Raw genomic sequence first — 21,057 nt, 5'->3', positions numbered from 1 at the left:
CTCCCTACACTTCCTTAACTAACCCTAACCTCTCCCTACACTTCCATTTCTAATGACACACTTCCTCTAATAAATAGATTTCTTTCTGCCAAAATTCAAATATCCTGCACACACCAAGATTCAAATAGTCTATGTTTGCCAAACTCTTGTCATGCCTTCCTCATCCCTGTTCTCATACAGTATAGGAAGGGAGAGAGCACACACATACATGCACAGACACATACACATGCATGCACATACAGCATGCATGTACACGTATGCACACCTGCGCACATGCCTACACACTCCTTTCTCAGTAGGGGCAGTGACTTAGTTACCTCTTTTGGTGCCAATGCGTCTTTCTTTGAATGCTGGTGACAGTGGATTGCAGTGTCTGATTGTACATGAGGCTTCTCCCTAAGTGCTTTTAATGACGCCCCCAGAGGCTTCAGAGAAAAGAGGACTTCTCTAGGGTACAGTGGAGCAGAGACATGGGGTTGGCATCACTACCAAGCTTCAGCCATCAGAAGAGAGCCAACCTATGATACCCAGCCTGAAGATTCTCATTTGGTTTTTTCCAGAGTCCAGCACCCCCCAGGACCCATGGCTTGGTTTTCCAGAGACAAAAGGCTATGAGTCAAGACTGATATAGCTGTTTTCGCTAAAAAACTGAAGAAGCTTTGGAGCACAATTGTGTTGCTTTGATATGTTTCCAGCAGCATTTCACGTGAAAAGAAGAGGGGACAATTTTACTTTGCCAACCAGGTGAAGGAATTCAGTAGAGACTGTTCCACCCACTGCAATTGGCAGTGACGGCTGGTAGACCTGGTGGTCCCCAGCAGGGAATGCATCCAATATGGTGATGCAGGAAGCACTAGCACTGGGCAGGAGTGGTTCATCTGTGGTCAGTGGATGCAGGGCAAGATCCAAGGGAGGCGGCCTGGCTTGCAGTGTTGGCTGCCCTTGGACACTCCTGAAGAGGTAAGGACATTGTCAGCCATGTGCTTTATTAGGGGAGGATACATGATAGGTTTCTTGGGTCTCCCTAAAATAGTTGAGTCAAGCTGGGAGTCCCCAGCATATCAGGTTTGAGTAGGAAAAAATAGCTAAATATGGCCTGTTATTTTCAACATGTGCATATTTTATATGCAGGGCTTGTGTGGTCTTTGGAAAGTGATAGGTACAAAAGAATCACTTTCTGTCATCATCACTAGTCTGAGATTCAGGGAGGAGGTGAGATTTCCGGAGTTTTTTGGACGATGGCAAAGCTATATGGGCTAGCAGAAGAAAGGCATTCTGGACCCCAAGTGTGTTCTGGAGAGTGCAACCTTTTTCAGCCACACCTCTGCAGTCTCAAGCTCTGTGGTGATCCTGACTGTGCATTTCTCTGTATTGTTCATTTTGGAATCCCTTAGAGATGATTCAGTTAAAACGAGGACATCCTGTGTTCATCCTTGGTCTTTGGGGATTTGGTGGGTCAAGGGGTAGAAGTTGTCACTCTTGTATTTCCCAGTGCTTGGGATAGCGAATCACCAAGATGTTCACTCGCTCCGTGCCCTTTCCTGGGAAGCCATGGAGTTTCACATAATAGCAGCTGCTGTCTGTCATTTGACTGTCACATGGACAGTATCTTTAATTGAGACCCAGTGGTCATTTAGAATGAGGTTGAAGTTAAAGATTTCTGACTGTTTCTCTATGAAGAACCATTTCATTCAAGATTATTTGCCTGTTGGTCCTGTGTTTAGAAACACTTTTGTTCACTAAACACACCAGTTGGCTAAGTAATCATTACTTTCCTTTTTATTTTAGTAAATGTTACACTATTCTCTGCAGGGCTCTGATCTTTATGATTTTGCCAGTGATCCCAGGTTGTGTCAATTCCGTGCTGGACCAAGGCAGAGAAATGTGACAATTCAGCCAGCCTGGGCCATCCCTTATGAGCCAGTGCATGGGTTTTATTAGCGTTTTTGGAATGCTGAAAGGACTTATGAGCGTTGTCTTCCCTTTAAGGAACTCTGAGGCCTTAGACCCACAGAATGGGAACCAGTCCTCGAATGTTTTTGAAGTTGTTCTGCTGTGTGGTCTGAGTGAGGGAGAGGACAAAGAGTAGAGAAACATCTGCGTGTCCCTTTTGGGGCCTGCCATGGTGGGATACCTTCGTGGCATACTTGTGGCATTGCCAAAATATTTGGAGTGTTGGTTGGCACGCCTGCCGATCTTGGCCTTGAACCCACTTACAGTGCATGAGGGCACAGTGGCTGCTCCTTGTGTATAGACACGGGCCACTCTGTCCCTTCTCTACCAGGGACACTGTGAGGCAGGTGACGGGCAAGGCAGATGGAGGAGGGAAAGAAGCAAAGTCAGGCGGGGGAGGCAGCAAGACAGGGCATGTGAGGAGCAAAGCCCTGAGCGGTTGCCAGGGAGAAAGAAGAAAGACTTTCATACTGACATTGTTTTCAAATAATTGCAGTTACTGAGAAAGAAACCACAGCTGATGACAGCAAATTATTGAGCCACTGAAATTCAGAAATGCGTGTAATGAGCAAAGAAAGCTGTGTGAGTCCACACCAGAGAGGGGGAGAGATAGAGAGAGGAAAGAAAGAGGGAAGTGGGGAGGGAGGGGGGAGAGAGAGAGAGAGAGAGAGAGAGTAAATTCCAGTGGGGGGGTAGTTGCTACTGAAGTGTTCATCCTCCCTTGTTTTATACCGGAGTGCTTATACCTTTTCTTTGCTTTTCTCTTCTACTTTTGGGAAAACAAATGTTATGTAAATGCCGGGCAAAGGGATGATTCATAACCCAGGTGGGTTGGAGCAGGACAGCAAGAGATTTCATCACACTACTCAGAACAGCGCACAATTTAAAACTTACGAATTATTTTTTTTTCTGAAATTCTTCAGTTAATATTTTTGGATTGCGGTTGACCGCAGGTGACTCAAACTACAGAAAGTGAAACCGTGTATAATGAAAGGATGGGAGGACTACTATATATCTATAGATCTAGATCTATAGCTATACCTATATACATATCTATCTACTTACACAATTATAGGACAAAATGCATGGCTTATGTTTCATGGTTTACGCAGGTGATTTATTGCAGCTGTGACAATTCCAGTACACGTCCCGCGGTTGTGAAATTCCTGTTGTTTGCCTCCATGGCGGTTGGGAAGTGGGAGCACGTGTCCTCCCCAGCCTTGTTCTATGCCCCGCTCATTGCTTCTGTTTGTGGAAGAGAAGGGTGGCTTGTCAGGAACAAGTAGCTCCGCTTCCTGGGTCACATGCTACATAGCCAACGACTCTCGTACAGCAGGTGCCCTGATGGCTCGCTACAGAGCTGCTGGATTCCCAGTCTACTCCTTTGCTCAGGGCAGTGGCTATCGCAGGGAATGCCTGGTCGGCAAACAAGGTGGAGAGAATGCAGAGTGGAGTGAGGAGCCCACTGATGCTTTCCTCCAGGCCCTGGAGAGCCTTGGGTCTGAAGAAGAACACAGAGGCCCACGTGTGGTACCATAAAATTCTGGGAACGTTCCATCTGCGCTGCAGGCCTGAGAATACCCAGTGTGACAGTGCTGAAAACATTCCCGGTTTACGCTTCTTAATACCAGTCTGTAAAAATAACAGTCCAACTGCATGAGATCATGGGGAGTTAGTGTGGGGCCATATGCTGTGGGCCGAGTCCGCGCTGACTGACATTTGGAGGCTTGCACTCTGGGACTTGTTGGTTTGGGAAGGGGAAGGAATCAGAGAGTGGGAGTGGAGCTAGGGAGTAGGACTAGAAGAAAGAGAATGAGAAAAAGGATGAATAAGCCTATCTTAGAAGATGTCCATCAGTTAAGGAGTAACAGGAAAGGGAGGGTGGACAACATTACCATTTATTGGGCATCTACCATGTACCAGACAATGTTTGTATTTTTTCTTATTTTATCCTCTCTACAATTAACTAGCATTTTAAGCCTGGTTTTTCTCCAATGGAGAAAACTGTGTCTTAGATATCGTAAGTAATTTGACTGAAGGCTGTTAAGGGGGTAGAGACAATATTCAGCCTGAGGTTTTTCCAACCCCAAAGCCTTGGTGATTATCATTATGCTCTAGGACTTTCATGTTAGGAAGAAGTCAGTTTCATCATGAGTGTACATCTCCAGCTGGAATTTATATTGCTGTGCGGAGCTGGTTTAGCTGATTTTATTTGACTGAACTCAACGGTTGTTTTAGGAGCCCTGGGATGAAGCTTTGCTCTCTGCTTTCCAGGCGCGAGTGATTTGGGATGGGCCATATACACAGACGTGATGGCTGTTGGGTCCGGTTGTTAGGGATGAGTGACGAGTGACCAGTGGTCAATCTCTTAGAAAACACTCTCAGCCTCTTAGAAAACACCCCTGAGGAGAGGGTAATCCAGACTCAACTCTGAGGGACAGAAATGTCCCCTCCACTCTTCAGGTTCACCATAGGAAGAAGGACCACTAGTATCATTTGTGGGGGCACCCCTTCCCTTGGGCAAAATTCAAAGTAATTAAAAAATTTGATTCAGTTGTACCTCTATTTTTCAATAAGAATCTAGAAGCTACTATCTTCCATTTCTCAGATGTCTTAGATGCACAGTATATTTTAATTTTCACAACAACCTCATTGGGTTGGAATTAACTCTATTTTATGGAGGAAGAAACAGAGGCTCAGAGAGGATAAGTCAGCTGCCCAGAACAAAACTATGATTAAGTTATTGTTTTGAGGTTTGGACTCATTCCTTCTGTCTGATTTTAGAATTTTTTTTTTCCCACTAATGTCTAGCGCATCTCCAGAGGGACCAGCGAGACTCCTGTCTCATTAGGCACACTGGGTGTGCTCTGGTTAAAACTGCGCCCAAGATGGTATTTATTACCAACTTAATAAATGATGTTGAGAATTTATTTAAAATCCCTGTATAATCCAGCTGTTGAATGACACTGTTCCTTAAATGGAAAACAAAGATCTTTTCTCTCTTCATGGAAAGTGGTTCACAGTTTTACAACAAAATTACATGTTTTATATAACAGCTTTATTGAGAGAATTCGTACACCATTCAGTTTACCCACTGAAGGTGTAAAATTCAGTGTTTTGTAGTACATTCATAAGGGTGTGCAACCCCAACCACAACTAATAATATTTTCATTTCTGCAACAAAATTACATTTTTAATCAGAGAAAAATAACATTACATAAAATTGAGAAAAAGAGGAGGATCTTTCCCGATTCTACTGGCTCCATTTATCATTTATCACTATTGCCACACTTTCCCGTCTTTATTTACCAAAGATGCAGTCAGCTAGTTCCAATCATCTGTGCGTATTGTTTTATGTCTGCTTTTCTAAGTTGACATTTTCCATGTTGTTACTTTGCATTTTTAATGGCCCATAATATTCTCTCACATTGATGTGCAATAATTTACGAACCCACCACCTTTTGCTGAACCATTAAGGTTTTTTTCCTCTATCATAAATAATGTCACAGTAAACATCTTTGCACACGAAGCTTATTTCCCCTGTTGAATATATTTCACTGGGCTGTAGTCCCAAGAGTCAGCTTGCTGGGTTAAAGGGTATGAATGTTTTATTTCCCTCTCTCTCCTGCCCCGTGTTTATTTCCAGAGAGGTGATACAATTTCAAAAAAACAAAACAATATAGCATACATATATATATATATATAAAATACATAAAAAGTCATTTAATGTTACCAAGGTTTTGGATTCATTATGTAAATCAGAGACAGGTACAATCTGTGAGGTCAAATGTCACGTATTTCTTGAGAGCCAGGAAAGATTGTCCTTTACGTGTCCCACCTGGTGACTTAAGTAACTTTACCATTTTCCCTAGAAAATTATTCCCGTGGAAAATGATTCCCTCAGTCTCCTGACCTTTTATTGGTTGCTGTCAGCCTGGGGCAACACTTTGTTTCCAGCTGTTCTTAAAAGCCACTTCTTTAGCATTTAACCCTTTGAAGGCCCGCAGGGGTGAAGAGGGTTGGGTGAATGGCAGGGACGGGGGTCGGGGGTTAGGAGGGTGAATGGGTGCAGAGAGGGCTAGGAGGAGGGAGGAGGAGAATCCTTGTACATTTGCACCACTATGCCTTCTGGTTAGGGTGTGCTGTGACATCCTGCTACAAAAGCCAAACCCAGGAGATACACATGGTGGCTGGAAAAATGAGAATATCCTCAACTTGCTCTGTTGCAAACAGCAACAATTCAGGAAGCTCTGATGCCATTAATGTCCACATGAGAGCAGCTATTAGTAGCCAGAGTGATGCTGAATGACAGAGAGACACAGAGGCTTTTTAGGGTTCAGGTGTATTCACCCCGATGCCCCACCTTCCCAGAAACATGTTGTGAACTTCAGGATTTGTGGCGTGCTTAGACAATATCAGACTCCCTACTGGATTCATAAAATTCTGTATAAGTTAAGATGCTTTTGGCTGGAAGCTGTAGACAATCCAAATCAAACTGGCTTAAAAGATAACAAGAGTTTTCATGTTGTTGAGAAGTCCAGAGGCAGGGCTGACACTTAGCAAAGCTTGATCCGGAAGCTCAGGATGACACTGAATAGTTTTCTTTCTCTCCCCTCCGCTTTCTATCCTGTCAGCTACATCCAAGACTGGCTCCCCATGTGGTCGCAAGACAATTGCCAGTGGAGGGGGAATGCATCCTTTCCCATTCATGACCAGCAGGAGACAGGGGTTTCTTTCTCTCAACCCTGGAGCCTAAGTGCTAGAGTTCACTGCAACTGGACAAACTTAGGTCAAATGCCCATTTCTGAATGAATTTTCTGTGTGTGTGATGATGATCTTTCTTAATACATTTTTTTAAATGTCAGAAGTAATAATGTTCATATAAGTAATTTAGAAAGTAAATTGCGTTTATATTTATTTGCGATAGATACAATTATTTTATATACACATACACACAATGAGCCCTTTTTTTTTTTTTTTTTTTTTTTTTTTGAGACGGAGTCTCACTCTGTTGCCCAGGCTGGAGTGCAGTGGCACAATCTCAGCTCACTGCAAGCTCTGTCTCCCGGGTTCATGCCATTCTCCTGCCTCAGCCTCCCGAGTAGCTGGGACTACAGGCATCCGCCACCACGCCTGGCTAATTTTTCGCATTTTTAGTAGAGATGAGGTTTCACTGTGTTAGCCAGGATAGTCTCAATCTCCTGACCTCATGATCCGCCCTCCTTGGCCTTCCAAAGTGCTGGGATTATAGGCGTGAGCCACTGCGCCCGGCCCACTGAACCAATTTTTGTGTTGAGAGGGTGAGGATACTGATTGGCGAATCATGATTTAGACCAAACAGGGCCCACTTGTGGAGCTGGGGCTGGGATCAATCTCATTCAAACCGTGAGGCTTCAACATTGGGAAGGCAGCTAACAGCACCTCCTGTAATTCCTGTGGCAACCTTTCGGAGAAGGGATCACCCCATCTTTCCTTGAACTGCTGAAGTGATAAATTTATGTGATAAATCATTCTCTTTCCCCAAAATACAGTCAGCCCTCCCTATCTTCAGGTTCCTCACCCACAGATTCAAACAACAATAAAAATAATAAAAATACAGTATAACAATAATTCACGTAGCATTTGTATTCTTTTAGGTATTATAAGTAATGTAGGCTGGGCACGGTGGCTCACGCCTGTAATCCCAGCACTTTGGGAGGCCGTGGCGGGCAGATCACGAGGTCAGGAGTTCGAGACCAGCCTGGCCAATATGGTGAAAACCCGTCTCTACTAAAAATACAAAAATTAGCAGGGCGTGGTGGCGGGCGCTTGTAGTCCCAGCTATTTGGGCAGCTGAGACCGAAGAATCACTTGAACCCAGGAGGCGGAGGTTGCAGTGAGCCAAGATTGTGCCACTGCACTCCAGCCGGGGAGACAGAGCGAGACTGTGTATCAAAACAAAAAAAAGTAATCTAGAGATAATTTTAAGTATATGGGAGTATGTGCGTAGATCGTATACAAATACTACACCATTTTACATAAGAAACTTGAATATTAGAAATTTTGGTATGAGGGGGACCATCTTGGAACAAACCCCCTGTGGATACCAAGGGAGGACTGTATGTATATATTTGGAGCATGTGCCCCTGATTCCTGAAAGATACATAAGGAAAAATGGGTTGCAAATTTTTCTAGTGAGACAGAATTGATTGATCAACAAACATGGCCGAGAAACATGAAGAGGATTATTGGGATACTGAATGATAAGCATGAACTGATGGGCTTCCCAGTAGCTTGTGAAAACTGGAGGCCTGGCCTTCAGGGTGAATGCTGTGTGTTTGTCTCCCATTGGGTTAGCTGGTCCTTCATGCCCTCCCCAGAGGCACTGTGAGGGAGTTGGAGGAGCAGGAGACAGGAGGAGGTGACATTGGGTTCCAGAACCCTCCAAAGGAGCTGTTCTGCAGAAAGGACCTGGTTCAGGGTCTGCCCTAAGAATGTCCATCACTACCTTGTTTTCTAGACTTTCTTCTACTATCAGAGACCTTTGAACCAGAGCAACTCCATCTTGAATAGGAGCTGGGTAAAATAAGGCTGAGACCTACTGGGTTGCATTCCCAGACGGTTAAGACATTCTAAGTTACAGGATGAGATAGACGGTCAGCACAAAATGCAGGTCATAAAGACCTTGCTGATCAAACAGCTTGCAGTAAAGAAGCCAGCCAAAACCTACCAAAACCAAGGTGGCAACGGGAGTGACCTCTGGTCGTCCTCGCTGCTACACTCCCACCAGCACCATGACAGTTTACAAAAGCCAGGGCAATGTCAGGAAGTTACCCTATATGGTCTAAAAAGGGGAAGCATGAATAATCTACCCTTGTTTAGCATATCATCAAGAAATAACCATAAAAGCGGGCAACCAGCAGCCCTCGGGGCTGCTCTGTCTACCAAGTAGCCATTCTTTTATTCCTTCACTTTCCTAATAAACTTGTTTCACTTCATTGTATGGACTTGCCCTAAATTCATTCTTGCACAAGATCCAAGAACCCTCTCTGGGGTCTGGATCAGGACTCCTTTTCCTGTAACACTACCACCCAATTGGGCATGTCCTGGGTGCTACATGAGGTGCGTTTGTCACAATAGCTGTTGAATTCTCTTTCTGGACTAAAAAGGACGTTTGAAGTTGGGCCAGAGCAGAAGTGCTCAGGCTTGACCAGGTGTGGCCTGCATATGGCAGGCACAGGGACAGCTGAAAGGCAGTGTCCAGGGGAAGCCAGAATAGGGAGCCCAGGGGACGGCTGGGAGTGGGGATCAGCTGAAGGGCTAGATATGGAGGTGGCACTTGGATGGATGAACCTAGAGATCCAGTAGTAAGTGGACTTGAGGAAAGTTCTAGAACAACTCCCAGAGCTGCAGGGGCACTGTGCAGGGTGTCTGCAGCCTGAACATGGAGTCCTTCTGAATGGAAGCTGTCCTTTGCTGCTTTGGGAGCCTTTGATTATGCCCAAAGGAACAGGAGGGGGCTGGCTTTGGAAGCCTGCAGAGAAGGAAACTGGCTTCTCTACCCACCCTCTTGCCAGTGGGCTGCATGATCCTGGGAAGGGACTTCCCCTTTCCAATCCCAATTTTTTTCATTTGTTGGGATCCATTAACTGAGTGAGAGTCGGTGGTTGATTTCTGAGGTCTGCTTGAAAATTCTGCAAGCTGGAGGCATCTCTTAAGGAGTTAATTGTTAATTCAAGTGTAAACTGAGGATGGCGTTAAGTGTGACCTCCTCCTGGGTTATTTGCATTTTATAATGCACTCCTAGGAGACCAGAATTCCTAGAAGATCCTAAAAGAATAATGGTTTGGGGGTTGGGGGGAGAAAGAGAGGAGTGAAAGGGAGAGAGAGAGCAAGTTCTTTGTTTAGAACACTTTAAATCAACAGAGCAAGACTCCGTCTCAAAAAGAAAAAACAACAACAACAACAAAACAAAACAAAAACCTTTAAATCTGAAATCTGTCCCTACTATACGGAAGGGTGAGGATTTTCTGAATCATCTGGGATGCTCAGTCCCTAGTAATACTCATGGTGGGATGTGCACAAACTATTTTGAGTGTTTTATTTAGCTACGGTAGTTCTGTTTGAGCTAACTGAAATGCCAGATGTCGAGTCAGTGTGATATTTCACTTGATGATATTTGGAATTCTGGGGGTGGAAAGCAATAGATGGTGCATTAGATTAGGTAACACTGGGCTCTTTAGTAATAAGAGGTCACCTCTCTGGCCAGATTTGGCTTTGGTTCTCTCATTTCTCATCTCTTATCCTTGCAACAGGCCCAACCAATGCTCGTCAGAACATACACCCCTTCCCACCAATGCTCGCCGGAACATACGCTCCTTCAGGCTGAGACTTGTCTGGAGCCGTCATCTAGAGCCTGGAAGATAAGAGGTGCTCAATAATTGTGGCTGAAGTTTGCCTTTATCAGCTCTGTCTTGTAGATAAGACAACTGGGACTCTGAGAAGTTCACTGGCTGGAGAGTGGCCAGTTCAGGTGGCTCCTGGGAGTGTTGGTCAGAAAGCTCAGGTTTCCTCTCTGGCGTCCCAGGCAGGTAGTCTCTTAGTCTCAGGACAGGCTGGGTTTGCCCTCTGCTGCAGAGTTAGGGGCCTGACTAGGGACTTTACTTTTCCTCCAGCTCTCAGGCTCCAGCCCGGCTGACTGGTTGTCCAGCATTCTGGTCAGAGGCTGCTGGAATTGGTAGCCTTCTAGAAGAAAGTTTGTGAGACTGAAAGCAAACTACCTGCCTCTTATCCCAGCACCTCCCACCCTGCTTTCTCAGAAGTGAATAAATTGAGCTTGGCACTTCAAAGAAAACCACCGACAGTATGTGTGCTGGTAACATACGCAATGATAACATTCAAGCTTTAAAGCAAAAATTAGAATTTTGGGAAACATATTCATTATCATGAGCTTGACAGGTTCCCAGCACTTAAAGACGTTTCTGATGAGATTGGTAGTGATACCAACAAATGTGACGTTTTTAATAGTATATAATGAAATATGTTAACATTTGGATGACTTGTGTAACTGTGAACTAATATTTCCCAAATGACTAATGAATGATTCTACAAAATCATGCATGGGTAAAAGATCTATTCAAACTGGCTGGTGGATTTTTAGGGAACAGTGAAAAGCTCTTCAATATAATTTTGGATTCCACATTGCAAATAACCTTAAAAATTACCACTTATTGAGTTTTGGTGTGGTAGCAAAGAATATATCAAATTATCTGCAATTATTAAATAACTTCTCCCTCTCCCAACTAAGTATCTTCATTTACTTCAACCAAAATAATATATTACAACAGAACGCAGAAGCAGATGCAAGAATTCAACTGTCTTAAGCCAAACATTCAAAAGATTTGAAAAAATGAAAAATATTGCTTCTTCCTCATTAATTTTTTGGAAATTACAATTTTTTATAAAAAATGTTATTTGTGTTAACATGTAACAAGTTTAAAATTGTTACCTTTAGGCCAGGCCTGGTGGCTCACGCCTGTAATCCCAACACTTTGGGAGGCCGAGGCGGGCAGATCACAAGGTCAGGAGATCGAGACCATCCTAGCTAACACGGTGAAACCTCACCTCTACTAAAAATACAAAAAAATTAGCTGGGTGTGGTGGTGGGCACATGTTGTCCCAGCTACTTGGGAGGCTGACGCAGGAGAATGGCATGAAGCCAGGAGGCGGAGCTTACAGTGAGCCAAGATGGCACCACTGCACTCCAGCCTAGGCAACAGATTGAGACTCTGTCTCAAAAAAACAAACAAACAAGCAAACAAAACAACTTTCTCAGTTTTGTTTTCTAACATGGAAAATATTGGATATAATAAACTTAAGCAAATGCTCTTTAGGATTCTAAGTTATTTTTAAGAGTATAAACAGTACCCCACCGCCTGCCAAAAACTTTTGAATTGCTGATCTAAAATATACAAAGAACTCCTACAAAGCAACAAGAATAAGACAGTATCCCAACAGAGAAAAAAAAAAGAGCAAAGGATGCAAACAGGTGATTTACAAAAAGAATGAACAGGCATGCAAAGAAAGAGTTGTTTGAACTGATTATTAATCAGAGTGCAAATAAAAACATGACACATTACCTTATACCTACTAGGCTGGCAAAATGTAGAAAGCCAAATAACGACAAGCATGGGTGGGGTTTGAGGACAGAAAAACCCTTGTGTATAGTTGGTAGGAGTGAGAAAAGTATAGTAGTGATGTTGAAAGCATTCTAATAGTAATTATTTCAGTTAAATATGCATACTTTTTTTTTTTTTTTTTTGAGATGGAGTTTAACTCTTGTTGTCCAGGCTGGGGTGCAATGGCACAATCTTGGCTCACTGCAACCTCCGCCTCCCGGGTTCAAGATATTCTCCTGCCTCGGCCTCCCGAGCAGTCATGCACCACCACGCCTAACTAATTTTGTATTTTTAGTAGAGACGGGCTTTCTCCATGTTGGTCAGGCTGGTCTTGAACTCCTGACCTCAGGTGATTCGCCCACCTCGGCCTCTGAAAGTGCTGGGATTACAGGTGTGAGCCGCTGCGCCTGGCCTCGCATAGTTCTTATGACTTACCAATTCCATGTTTGGGTGTATGAACAAAATAAATTGTCAGGCACAAGTCATTTGGTGTGTGTACAGATGTTTATTCTCCCTGCTTGCAGGGACAGGGATCTGAAGCCTCCTGGGAACCCATCACTGGTGAGTGGATTGGGAAAATGTAAATGCACCAGATGTACCAGATGTACACATACCATGAGTATATCCCAAAGACAGTGCTACAAGAAATGAGAGAAACAAGCAGAAGTAATCCACAGCACGATATCATATATGTAAATTAAAATTACAGTCATACAAAGCAGTTCATGTTTTGCAAGAATACAAATTAAAGAATCTATATTGCATTGGTTTCCTAGGGCTGTTAGGAGCTACCACTAACCGGGTGGCTTAAAACAAAAGAAATTATCTCTCATAGTTTTGGAGGTCAGAAGTTGAAAACTGAGGTGTCAGCATGGTTGGTTCCTTCTGGGCCTCCAAGGAAGAATCTGTTCCATGCCTCTCTCTTAGCCTCTGATGGTGCTGGCAATTCTTGGTCTTCCTTGGCTTGTAGATGCATCACTCCAGTCTCTGCTTCTGTCTTCCTTCTCTGTGTGCCCATGCCTCTCTTTGCATTTACATTTCTCTCTTCTTATAGGGACACTGGTCACATTGGATTTAAGGCCTGCCTTACTCTAGTGTGACTTGACTTCAACTTGATTATATCTACAAAGACTCTATTTCTCTATTTCACAGGCTCTGAGTGGGTATGAATTTTGGGGGAACACAATTCAACTGGGTACATAGAGCAAACATATGAGAATGGCTGGCCACACAGGGGAGGGAATGGGAATGGGAGATGGAATACACAGGCATAAACAATGGCCAAGCAAGAGGTGGGCCTGGACACAGCCGGCAGTGGTGTGCACATACTAAGAGCCACACAAGGATACTTCTCTGTATCCATTTTGGCTCTAGATTCAGGAAAACAACAGCAACAAAACCAAAACAAAAAACAGTAATAAAACCAAAACCTCGCCTGGCTAAATTTTTCTTTTTTTTTTTTTTTTGGCGTGGTGGCACACGCCTGTAGTCCCAGCTACTCGGGAGGCTGAGGCAGGAGAATTGCTTGAACCCAGGAGGCAGAGGTTGCAGTGATCCGAGATCATGCCATTGCACTCTAGCCTGGGCAACAGAGCAAGACTCTATCTCAAAAAAAAAAAAAAAAAAAAAAGTCTCCCGAGGATTCTTGACCCCTAGTCTGACTTTCACATGGGTTTGAGGATAGAATTTACACTATCCAACAATTCCAAAAGATCCCAAGCAAAAACTGAGTTAAAAGTAGTAATGATTTGGCAATGCCTTCTGCCATTTTGCCAAAGTAATTATAAATCCTCTTCGAAGAAAAAATAACCTCTTAACTCAGGCTTCAAAGAACTTCTACAGCCAAAGTTCCTCAAAAGTCAAGAGAGGTAAAACAGAACATAGAACTTCCACACAAGTAAAGGAAGAATATGGAATAAGACAATCAAGGAAGGCAAACACAGAAAAGTAATATAGAAAAACAACTTACAGAAAGCACAAAGACTAAAATGGACTCAAATGTATCAGCGTTCAAAATAAATATAAATCATTTAAACTTGCCAGTAGAGACAAGTTGTCAGAACAGATGAAAAAGAAACAGAACCCAGTAACATGCTTTTTACTTGAAACATGAGGATCCAGAAAGTTTTAAAACATATAAATGGAAAAAAGGTTTTAGCAAGTAGTCCATGAACGCTCATTTGTGAAGCTTTATTAATATCAGTCAAAAATATGCTTTAGGGCAAAAAGGTCTTACCAGGGTAAATGCAGTATATTCATTAAAAAATAATTATTGCAATAGATGTAGAAAAGTTATTCAATATAATTTGGCATTTATTCATATGTATTCTTAAACTAGAAGAGAACTTCCTTAATCTGATGAAGGCACTTCTCAAAATAATCTACAACTAATCTCATACTTAATGATAAGCTATTGGAAACAATTTATTTTTATTTTATTTTATTTTATTTTGAGACGGAGTTTGGATCTGTCGCCCAGGCTGGAGTGCGGTGGCGCAATCTTGACTCACTGCAACCTCCGCCTCTCAGGTTCAGGTGATTCTCCTGCCTCAGCCTCCGGAGAAGCTGGGATTACAGGCACCTGCCACCATGCCTGGCTAATTTTTGTATTTTTAGTAGAGATGAGGCTTCACCGTATTGGTCAGGCTGGTCTCAAACTCCTGACCTCAGGTGGTCCCCCTGCCTCGGCCTCCCGAAGTGCTGGGATTACAGGCGTGAACCACCGTGCCTGGCCCAAGACAATTTATTAATAGGAACAAGACAATCATTCCTGCTCTAACTGCATCTTTTAAACTTTGTACAGTAATCCTAAACAAAGTAGCAAATTACAGTAGTATAAGGATTGTCATCATTTGGACATGAATATACAGAAAACCCAATGAATATACAGAAAATTTATATTGATGTAAAATGAATACACAACACAAAATTGCATTTCTAAGCCACCATTAGAATATGTGATTTCAAAGGATATAATTTAAAATAATAAATACAAGTAAAGTGCTTTGGAAATCTAAAATGTTCAAGAGTTTTACAGATAAAACATATTCAACGTTATTTAGGTCTTTAAAAAACTTAAAAGAAGCACAATGTTTATAGATATGATGTCTGGATGTCATAAATGGATTAACATTCTCCAAATTGATTTGTAGAAATTCGAACTGGACTCTCCTTTAGATGACCACAAACTGGTTCTGAAATTTCTATGGAAGATCAAGGGACCAAGTATAACCAGGGCATTCCTGAAGAAGAAAACCCAGGAGGATGTTTGCCTGATACAAAGATTTAACACGAAGCTACAGTTATTAATTAATATATAGAGAGTCCTCTTGGGCAGGACCTTCCACCAGGTCTTCCCTGAAAGAGCCACTTACCTTTCCGTGGCCACCTGCGGCAGCAACTTGCTTCCAATGCTCTGCCAGCAGGCAGGGAGCATCATCTATAGCTGCTTGCCCTTGGCTGTTCTCAGGTGGGAGTAAGATGCCAATCCAATCCCACAGACGCTGCAACCCTCAAATTCTGTGTTAATACTTTTGATGTTGCTCCACTGGCTTGAGGTGAAGGGACAGACACTGTAGTCCCCTCTCCTGTGGAGATGGGTGGGAACCTCTACAGCCAGCTCCATGCCTCCAGGGAAATTGATGGTGACCAGCCCATGCAGGCAGAAGCCGCTTGGTGCCCCCTGGAAGGAGAACCCACCATGTGATCTAATGGGGGCACATGGCACCTACCGTTGTCCCCAGCCTCTGGGACTGCCGCCAAAAAAACAAATGCTGAGACAAAGAGTCACGTTTAATATCCTATTTTGGTGATTTCTAAAATAGGATTGTGACAAATGGAACCCGATCAGTTCTCACTGACTCTCTGCCCATCTGTTTCTGTTTCCTTTGTGTGTTTGCTCTGTCAGAGCAAATATTTATCAGTTGAGGTGACGAAAGGCACTGAAGCATGGAATGATGGGTGTGTGCTGGGCTCCTCTTCACGTAAGGGTGGTTTGTCCCTACATCAAAAGAAGAGGTGTTGGGGCAGAGGGCTTAAAATCTGACAGACGTTGATTGGAACTTTGGCTCTAAGTAGCTCTGTGCTGGAACTGTGTTGCTTTCCTTCTCGGAGCCTCAGTTTCATTGTAAAAGGTGGAGGAAGGTGCCTCCAGGCAGGGTTGTGTCCACAGCGGAGGACCCAGGTTGTTGCTCAATACACGATGGTCCCTTCCCTCCTCAAAGCCTTGAACAGAGCAAACGGGTGTCTGTGTAACCACATTTTTCTTCTATACTTTATAGACTCCAAATAAATAGCATCAGGTAATAGTCATGTTAACAGGAGGGCTATTGCCCCATTAAAGTTGTAAAGCAAGTTTCTCCCATCTTTGTTTTAAACCATGTCCGCCCATACGCACACATTCTGTGATGTGAAATCCCGATGCCTCCACCTTCCCCTTCCCTATTTGTGGGCTGTTTCTCTTGGCAGCAGCCTAGAATCCAGGCCTTCGATGGTTGAAGCGATTGCTACCCGTTTCTGTGTGTGAGAGCAAGAGAAGCGGGTGGAGGGAAGGGACAGGAGCTCGGGAAGAGGTGATTAACACATATTTCCCCGGTGGGTCATACTGCTTGCATGGGCATGGGCATGGGCATGGGCATCCTAACCCCGGGGTGTTTCCTCTCCTAAGCAAAAGGCACTGGGATTGATTTAACAGATTTTTTTTTTTTTTTTTTTTTTTGGCTACTGTTATTTAAGGCTCTCTTTTGGGTAGGTATGATACCATAATATCTTGGGGGTATTTGATCCTTAAACAGCACCTACCTGATCACACTTGCTTGACCCCCTTCCCAATCTCAGACATTTCTCATGATCAGTCACCTTGGTTGGAATTCAGGCTGGTGTCTCCGGATTCAGTCCTTGAATCCAGAGACCTCAGATCTCGCTGTGTAAGGGATGGAAGGCTTGGTGGTGGTGAGGTAGGGAGTGGCAACTGGAATTGAAGGTGTCCCTGAGATTCTGACCCAATTCTTCCTTTCCTCTTCCACTTAGGAACTTCTGCCCAATCCCTGGGGTAGTGAGGCTGTAACTACAAAGGTATAAGAGAAGACGACTAGTTTTTTAATGGGTAAATGATATTTATTTATTTATTTATTTTTTTACTTCAGTAGGTTTCTGGGGGAATAGGTGGTATTTGATTACATGAATAAGTTTTTTTTGTTTTTTGTTTTTTGTTTTTTTTTTTTTTTTGAGATGGAGTCTTGCTGTGTTGCCCAGGCTGGAGTGCAGTGGCACAATCTCAGCTCACTGCAAGCTCTGCCTCCTGGGTTCACGCCATTCTCCTGCCTCAGCCTTCCGAGTAGCTGGGGCTACAGGCGCCCACCATCACGTCTGGCTAATTTTTTTTGTATTTTTTAGTACAGATGGGGTTTCACCATGTTAGCCAGGATGTTCTCGATCTCCTGACCTGGTGATCTGCCCGCCTCAGCCTCCCAAAATGCTGGGATTACAGGCGTGAGCCACCACACCCGGCCTTGAATAAGTTCTTTAGCAGTGATTTTTGAGATTTTGATACATCACCCAAGCAGTGTACACTATACCCAATGTGTATGTAGTCTTTTATCCCTCACCCCCCTCCCACCCTTACCTTGAGTCCCCAAAGACTAATGTATCATTCTTATTCCTTTGCATCCTCATAGATTAGCTCCCACATATAAGTGAGAACACACGATGTTTGGTTTTCCATTCCTGAGTTACATCACTTAGAATAATGGTCTCCAATTCCATCCAGGTTGCTGCGAATGCCATTATTTGAAATTTATCTGGTAGGCTGGGAGGTAAAGTAGTGGGGCAAGGCAGAGAGTGAGGAACAGGCTTGCAGGATGCTCCAGAACCCAGCATGTTCCCAAAGGCGGCAGTTGTCAGTTACATTCCCATGCTGGCCAGGGTTCAAGGGCCCGGAGCAGGGTACTTTTAAGAGATGCTGGTATTAATATTGGACCAGAAGTTGTCTGTGGTATAAACAGTGCTTTCATCCAACTTCATTCTTTAATTACCTTTTTAAAAATTGTATTATTTATTTATTTCGAGACAGGCTTATAAGACTGGCTAATTTTTGTATTTTTTGTAGAGTCGGGTTTTTCCCATGTTGCCCAAGCTGGTCTAGAACTCCTGCCCTCAAGCGATCTACCTGACTTGGCCTCCCAAAGCGCTGGGATTACAGGAGTGAGTCACTGTGCTCTGCCTTTGATTACCTTTCTTCCACGCACAGAGGCTTTGGATGAGGTTGTATGCATGCATGTAAACTAGAGAAAGATTTCAAGCAAACACATAATAGAGGAATGTTGTAACCCAACAGGCGCTTTCCATTCACTCACTCATTCATTCATTCATAAAGTCTTATCAAACATGTATTATGTGTTCCAGGATACAGTGGCGAAAATCATGAACACATTTGTTATCTGGGGCTTACCTGTCATTATTAGACATTAATCAAATAATGGCACAGATAAACACATAATTTCACAGTGTGCTCAGTGCTGTGAAGGAGAGCACAGTGACATGAAAGAGGATATAGGGGATGAGGGGCTTTCCTGAGAAAGTGACATCTGAGCCAGGACTTGAAAGATGAGTAGAGGATAAGGAAGCAGAGGCAGGATGGGGTTGGGGAGACTGGGGTGGGAAAAAGCCAGTCTAGATGATGGAATGGTAGAATGAAATGTTTTAGGGCATCCTAGTGGAGGTGAGTGGAGTTTTGGGGGGCACTGCCACAAACCCCCTGTGTATCATAGATGTCAGGAGTCTGAGGATGGGCAGGTTCCCCTAGATCCAGCACTTCCAGCAAGTGACCCTCTAACTGGTAGCTAGGTTTGTAGAAATAACCCTCTTTCCCAATTGTTTATATACTTCTTTGTTCTGCAGACAAAAGCATTTTTGATTTTATGTGAAAATGTGGGTTTTAAGTGTGGCGATTGCATGAAAGTATAGGCTGACTTGCTCTGCCTGGAATAATGATTGGAAGAGTGGCAGGTGGGGTCAGGAAGGTGGTTGGGGAGTGAAGATGGGGGAATAAGGACTGGAAAGAAGAGAGGATACTCCCTAAGCAAGGCTGGGGTCCTTGTGGGAGGCGGGGGCGTTAAGCAACACTAAGTATGAAATCTGGGACATGAGCCACCATCGTAATTGCAGTGGAAAGAGGTTGCTCCCATGACCAGTCAGAAAGGACCACGTTGCCCCAAGGCTGGTGATAAGGGGAATGGGGAACCTCTCCAGTTTGGAAGTTAAATATCACAATTCACTACCTAGCAGTTGCCTCCTAGGATCTGTGACTAAGCTACACATCAATTTACTGGAGTTGGCTTCTGCCTCAGATTCTTCAAGCCCCACACAGGCTGCTGGATTCTCCAGTCTTCCAGGCTGGCCCTGAGTGTTACGATTCAGACAACTCAGCATGGAAGGAGAACATGCCTGGGGCCGAGGGGCTCGGCTACTCTCCCATAACAGCGAAAGGGAATTCCAGGAAAGCACTGGGCTTGGGGTCAGAGGGCGTGCGCTTACCACCGCTACTAATTCATTGGCCTCACAAAAACATTTACTAATTATAAGGATAACCATAATGTTTATAGTTTACATAGGATTAAATTACAAATTTTCACATGCCAGGAGTTGCACTAAGTGTGTTACCTCCAACAGGGTTCAAATATTCCCATTTCACTCATGGGAAAGAAAATTACTAAGTGCAATGTGTTGAATAGTGTCCCCAGAAAGATCTGTCCAAGTGTTCAACCCTAGTTTCTGTGAATGCGGCTTTATTTGGAAATAGGGTCTTTATACGTATAATTAAGTTAAGGATCTCCAGATGAAGTCCTCCTGGATTTAGGGTGGGCTTTTCTTTACAGGGAAGGAGAGGGAGGTTTGACAGAAAGACACACAGAGAAGGCAGCCATGTGAAGAAAAGGCAAGGATTGGAGTTCCTCAGCAACAAACCAAGGAACACCCATGGTTGGCAGAAGCCAGCAGAACCCAGGAGAGAGGCATGGGACAGCTCTCCTGTAAAGCCTCCAGAGGGAACCAACCTTGCCGGCACCTTGACTTCAGACTTCTGGTCTCCAGAATTGTGACAGAAAAATTTCTGTTGTTTGAAGCCACGTAGATTGTGGTAATTTGTTACAGTAGTCCTAGGAAGCTCATACACTTTCTCAAGGACATCTAGACAGTAAAAAGTAAGTCAGGATTTAAACCCAGATTTGCGAACTTCAGGTCCCTAGCAAATATGCCATATGAAGTCTTCGGCTCATTTCCTTAACAGAAAAGTGGAGGGTTAAATTCTGTGACCTGAGATCCCTTTGAATGCTGTGTCTATGGATTCAAGGGCCAATCTAAAAGTGAGATCTGAAGGTGAGATTCAGTCTTGTACCTGAGGAGGCAAGTTTGACCACCACTGGGCTCCGAGGACCTCATGTCTGAGAATTCCCTGGTGATAGTGACTCAGTGTCTCCATTCATTGTGTAGCAGGAGACCAAGATGAGATAGAAATAAAAGGAGAGAGAAGAATACAACCTAATCCCTGGGTCCCAAAAACCATTTATCCCAATGCCAAATTGGAAGGACCCAACAATGTGATAGAGAACACATTCAAATGAGCACACTGTGGGATGGGACTGCATCAGGCCAGGCAGTGTTTGCAGATACAGATGCTCAAAGCAGGGATGGGAGAGTTCTCTGTTATATTCTGCTCCTGCCACACCCAGTGCCTTGCGGGGGTGGGATCAAGGGTAGCGAATTCCTTAAAGAGGGACAAGGATGGCCAAAGCCCTTTGAGATGGGAGAGAACACCTATGAGTGAAAGACATGGCTGACGTATCAAAGAACGGTCATATACATTGTGATCCCATTTCACCAACAAACCAATTATACAGAGGGAGGGGCCACAGGAAGAGGGTCTAAGGAAGGGATTTGTAATGATCAGAGC

The sequence above is a fragment of the Chlorocebus sabaeus genome, chromosome 29 (assembly GCF_047675955.1).
Source record: "Chlorocebus sabaeus isolate Y175 chromosome 29, mChlSab1.0.hap1, whole genome shotgun sequence".
NCBI classification, from domain to species: domain Eukaryota; kingdom Metazoa; phylum Chordata; class Mammalia; order Primates; family Cercopithecidae; genus Chlorocebus; species Chlorocebus sabaeus.
This window is presented reverse-complemented; position numbering follows the sequence as displayed.